This window comes from Python bivittatus, unplaced genomic scaffold, assembly GCF_059951505.1.
Source record: "Python bivittatus isolate LINGU-HERP-01145 unplaced genomic scaffold, Pbiv_v1 ctg000070_np1212, whole genome shotgun sequence".
Taxonomy (NCBI): Eukaryota; Metazoa; Chordata; class Lepidosauria; order Squamata; family Pythonidae; genus Python; species Python bivittatus.
The window spans coordinates 52,369,114-52,375,347 of record NW_028277034.1 but is presented as its reverse complement, the minus strand read 5'-3'; positions in this window follow the sequence as shown (position 1 = coordinate 52,375,347).

Here is a 6,234-nt window from a genome sequence, read left to right as displayed (position 1 = left end):
ATTTACTCATCTCAGCACATTCCATAATTTTCTTAATAACTTCCTCCTGCATAGGTACTTTTTCATTCTTCCAATTCTTAGCAAATACAATTCTAGCCGCTGTCAAAACATTTACAATCAGATATTTCAGTTCTTTACTGTAAAAATGACAAAACAACATATAGACTTTAAACCAGAGACATTTCTACTGGGAATTATACCATAAGGCAAACTTCTAAGGACTTCAATAAAATGTTGCCCAGGTGGGCCTCCTAATACATTGTTCTCCAAAGAGACTGACCTTGCAGATAGAGTCCAATAAGTCTGCCAACCTAGAAAAGCAGGTGGCCAGAGGCTGATGGGCTCTTGGATCTGTAAACAGATCTTCCTGATTAAACCGTTCTGGGAAGATTTTATTTTTTGGAGTTGGAGTAGGATATGCCCTGCAATGGTACAGCATCTTTTCCAGCTTTTTTACTGGAAAAATAAGAGTATGTGCTCTTTGCTCAGACCTGCTTTCTTTACCTTAAAAAAGATGCAATGGGAATGTTTCAAATCTTTGCAGTGAAACGCTGGAAGTTTATCCCACTGACATGTCACAGGATTCATGTCCTCTAAAAGATCTATCGTTCCTGCTATTTTCATCTCATCTGGCCAAAACCTGAAGCTCCTGAAGGCATTTTGATAGCTGTGGTTGGTTACTTTGTCAACTCAAATCTTGAATGAGGTTGAATCTAATCTTGTTGCTTCCCTATTTTGAACTTTGATTTCAGATGGTCTCTTGGCCAGCTTGGAATCTCAAATATGGGTTAGATAGGCCTTTGGAAGCTGGTTTTTTCCTATTTCCAAACATTCATGGAAAGTCCACCAGATGTCACTATTACTGCATTGCTTAAAGATTTGATTCTGGAGTTGTTATCAGAAGACCAGATAAAATTAATTGTTTCATTTCCCCTTTGCGGTATCAGGACACATTCTCCAAGGAGAAAATCCTCTAGACAGATTTACTCAGCAACATAATCACAAAACAACATTCCAGCTGGAATCATGAATAAAGTTCTACACCAGGTTTACAAAAGCACAAGACTCTAAGCATAGGAACTCCTAGATTTACAATAGTTCTACTCCAGAGATACACAGCTTGCCCCAAAGACGTGAGTGCATTGATCAGAGCAACTGTAGAGTTACTGATGAATTTTAACATAGAAGAAGGAAAACATATAATTCCATCATATTAACTGTAGATAATTTAAGTTTTTTTTTTTTTAAATCAAGCTTAAAACTTAATTTTAGTTTTTTGTCTTGCCTACTTCTTTGTCTGGTTCTGATGCTGTACCAGTGTGACTCCTGAGGATCAATTCAAAAGCCAAATGTGGTCCTCAGTAAGTGGCTTTATACCATGAGATCAGATGCTGCTTTCCTTGAACGTCTAAAGTGGGCCTCAATATAAAGTTGAACACCACAAAATAAAGTTAATTGAAATGTTTATAGGTAAAGTTTTCTGAAATGTAAGACAGCTCAAAAAAGTATTTTTTTTTCCTTCCTCTCATTTCTGGTCCTTATCTGTCTCCTACTTAGGCACAAACCTCTGGATCATTGAATCTCATTTCTAGTTTCTTCCATGAATCAAACTGAGTGTCCTCTACATTGGTCCAAGTTGAATTGGGCCCTAGACTATTGTAATCACTGCAGTGTTAGATTTACTTTACACAAAGGCTGCTAGTGATAATTAAAGCTAACCATATTCAATAAGAAACAGATTAAACAATTGTATCTATTATTTATCTGATGTCGAAACAAGGTGTTATAATTAGAGGGACTTTTGCTCAGAATATCCCTGCCAGCTCAACCCCTTTGTCTGTTCCCCATCATGTCTTACGCCTTGCTTCGTGTAGGGAACCAGATTAAAGCATCCCCAACATCTTTTCAGGTGCTGAAGAGGCTTAACATATCCCTCTCCCCTTTCATCTTTTGTCAAGGCTGAACATAAAGAAACTATCACTTGAACCAAGTAAGTGAAAAATTACTGAAAACCATTAGCTGAATCATTCTGGTGTTTTGCAAAAGTGCACAGTTCTGCCTTGATGCATCTGTCCAAGGGTGGGGAAAAGGACAGGAACTTTCTACACACACACACACACAGAGTGTTTGTCTCTAAATTACATGGATGTTTATTGTTACAGTGCTTTTCAAGTAATTAATTTGTGTTCAAATAATTTGTGTTTACAATTTCTAATATATGCAGCGGCCTTAGCTTAACAAACTACGCATGCATTTTTATGCAGACCTCTTTACAGCCTCTTAACCATCTCCCTTCCTGATCCACACAGGTGTTCCTTGTCAAAACTCTGATATGCTTAGACAACTTCAGTACTTCACTTCTTGGACTTGCTTTTAATTTAGAGAGGAGGATGAAAAGAAGGAAAAATAGCTCTTTTTTTTTTTTTTTTGACCTTCTTGGAAATCCAGGATCTTTGTTAAGCCTTCCTCCTTGACATCTGGTGTGTCCTTTCAAAAGGACAATCTTTTGAAAGATTATTGCAGTCTTTTCCTCCAGCGACTCCATCCTGCAGATCTCTCTTTCTGATCCTGCTGGGTCCTTGGTTGTAGACTCCTCTTCTAATTTTGGCTGGATTCACACAGCACCTCCAGCCCACACAGCCCAAATACAATACCAACAACACCTGACAACCTTCATCAAGCTCCTCCATTGCCTAACAGATGTGCTCTTTATAGATTTTCATCCAAAGAGACATACCTGCTCTCAGATGTTTAAGATGTAGGAGTTTCTAGGTGTCTACCCAATGCTTTGCATGGAGCTGGCAAAGAAATAAACTCCCTTAATCATGAAACTACTCTATAACTCTACCCAGATCAGGGCATCTCACTTTCCCACAGCATCCCTCTGCCCCTGGAAGTGTGAAGTCAGGGACCATCTGTCTCAATTGGTTGCTTCATTTGGACAGAGGGCACTTTTGATGAATAAAACAAAGTAGAACAACTGGTCTGTAAGTTAGAAATGGGGTGCTTTGAATGGATGTTCGTTTCAAACCTTCAAGTGAAGCGAAGTGAAATTTGAAGTGAAATGTCCCTTCAAATACCTGTGAAGCTTTAAAGCACCTTTAACATGGCAGGAAAAAAATGATTGAGAGCAAATAGGGTTTTTTTTTCCTTAAGTGTGTGTTTTATCTTGAAGGAAGAGTTGAAGAAATGGCTTTGGGGAGGACTTTTGTTCTTGATTTTAAAGCCAAGCCTGGGGAAGCTGTTTGAAAAAGCCGATTTCAAGCCATCGGCCAGCTCTGTCAAAACGCACTAGAACACAGCATCTGAAATGAGCAACGGCTCTCATATTTTTCAACACAAAGTTACTTGAGGCTTTCAAGAATCATGAAATCATGGAATATATGACTTGGAAGGGACACAGGCATCTACAGCAAGCCAGTATTTCTTCAAAATGATGAAATGTGTGTGGTTGACATCACAGCACGAGTTGAAGCCATGTTGCAATGCATCTTACAAGAAGCCATGTTTGCATTGTGACGGTATAACACATGCTTTGTCTTCTTAACTCTCCTGTCCACACCCATGCTCAGAGGTTTCTCGCTGCTCAATGTAGGAATCCATTAAACCATCCAGGCCCTGTCTGAAAACCTCCAGCAACCCAGGGATTCCACCATTCTTGTAGGCTGATTGATTGATTGCTTAACGGTTTTATTTTCCAGATATGCTGTGAACAGGTAGTAGTAGTTCCCAATGACTAGTAACCATGCCACCATTTTTTTGCAGCTCAGAAGAGCTCCAGAGACATCACAAACAAATTCTGAGGACCTCATGCTGGCCCTGAGCTGAACTAATGCCTTTTTTTTGTTGTTTTGAAAAAATATCCCAAGGACTGGTAGTGCTCACATGTGGATTGAAACACAAATATCTTTATGGAGTCAGCTTTTCTGTGATCTTCCCCATTATGGCACTCCTAGATTTGAAATGAAGACTTGGTATCTCTTTCGTAAACTAAACCAAATGATGTGACGATACATTTAATAAAGAGAGGCTAGTCGTTTTATATTATGCAGTTGCAACAGAGAGAAGAACTTTCAAGTTTCCCCTTGTTGATCTTACCTAATCTGCACCAGTATACAACCAAAGGATGTTGATGGCACCACCACCACCACCACCACCAACCATAATAATAAATAATAATAAGTTATTAAAAGTATATGCCACACGACTCCCAGCAACTCTGGGTGGTTAATAATAAGCATATAAATTAAATGGGCCAGTGATGAAAGCAGGGTGAATTAACCTTCTTACCTCGATGCACAAAGTTTTGAGAAAATCTGTGCTGTCTGGGAAATTGCCAGTAGGAATGTGCTGGTCAAGAAAACAGTTTTGCTTTACTCAAGTGGCAGTTGATTATCTGCCCTCAGTGTTTAGAAATGAATCATATCTTGATTTGTTGAATTACATCGCTTGTCCAGCTCAGATTTTTGGCCCACAATCAGACTGCACAAATATGGACAAAAGAAAAAAAAGTTACAAGCAATAGCTGAATGTTCTACTTCCTGGGAATCAAATGTATAATTTCTGTTTCTCAAACGGGGCTTTCAAATTGTCTCCATATGCTGGTGGAATCTGACCTTGTTAACTATTTGATTGTCTCTGCAACTTTACAATTTAATCGTTCAAGTACATATAGCCTTTTCTGCATGTCTAAGGAACAGTAAATTAAATAGAACTGACAGTCCATTGATCTCTGGATGTGGGGTATTATTTCTAGGAACACTGAAGGAACACTCAGTATGACCCGAATTTATGATAAGGTGTTTGGAATGTTCTGTTAGGTTTTGATCATCAGTACAATGTAAGATAATTTTAAATCTAGAGGGAAAGAAGTCAAATAGAAATGTATATGGCTGCAGTCATATATAGCTAGCAAGATTGTATGAACCTGGATCAAATTGAAAAGTCACATCAAATTGCTAAATTGGATACCCTCAGAATCAATTCAGCAATCTGGAAGCACTTTTAAACCTTTCTCCTCCCAAAACAATTCAGAAAATCAATTCAACCCAGTTTAATGATTAGAACTGAAGCATCAAGTTGTATCAAATCAATATTCTGAACTGATTCAGGTTTTCCAAACAGATTTGTGATGCAAATCAGATCAATGATTCATCACTGAGAAATTGAGTGCTATAATGATGACCCTGTCAGTGGCCATTTCTTGTCAAGACCTTTCAGGTTAGGTAGAGCCAACTTTGCCTGCAGGTTCATCTCCTCCTCCAACCTTCTTCCAAACATAAATCGGAGATCTCCAAAATTTATGCAGGGCACAGATCAGAACATGATCTGTGAAGGTCTAGTTCTCTGCTTTACAGATAGTTCTCATTTATCAACCAAAATTGGAACTAGCAAGTCAGTCATTAAGTGAAATGGTCACTAAGTGAAACCATGATTGTACTTATGATCTTACTTCAGCTTTCCTTTGCTTTACAGACCTGTGAATCCTATAAATGCAAGGATTGGTTGTAAAGTTACTTTTTCATCACTGTCATAACTGAGAATGGCTGCTAAACGAGACAGTCACTAAACGAGGACTATCCGTACTAGAATTGTTTTTGAAAGTGCTTATTATATGTGTTGGAGAAACAACAGTCCTGGAAGAGAAAAACAATATAGGGGTGATACTGAGTTGGCAGTTTACTGGGATATCTGTATAGATGGAAGAACAAGGAACAATAGAAGAGAACATCTGTATCTCAGGGTTGAACTGTGGAGTCCTTGGTGCTCTCTGAGCTTGGTTGTTTGATTGCAGATGTTTCATTACTGACTAGGTAACATCATCACTGCTAGTGAGTGTGAGGTTTGCTCTCTGTTTATATACAGTAACTTGCCCCACTAGTGTTGGTGGAGGGTGGTTTTTCTCCTTGGTAGTTCCTTGATTACAGTATTGTTTTCTGCTTTGATTGTTTGCCTGGCGTTAATTGCTGGGTGTAGGTTGCTGGAGAGGATGTGTTCTTGTGTTTTTATTTCCTTCTTAGCTTTCTTATTGTCTCTTTTGAATGGTATGTAAATGTGGTTTATCTCTATATGTCTATTGATGGCTGATGTGTCTGAGTGCCAAGCTTGCAGGAATTCCCCAGTGTGTTTGGATTTAGCTCGGTCTAGGATGCTCACAGTTTCCCAGTTGAAACTATGGTTGAGTCTCTCCATGTGTTATGAGCTTAAGGAGTTCTCATCATGTCTTCAGACTGC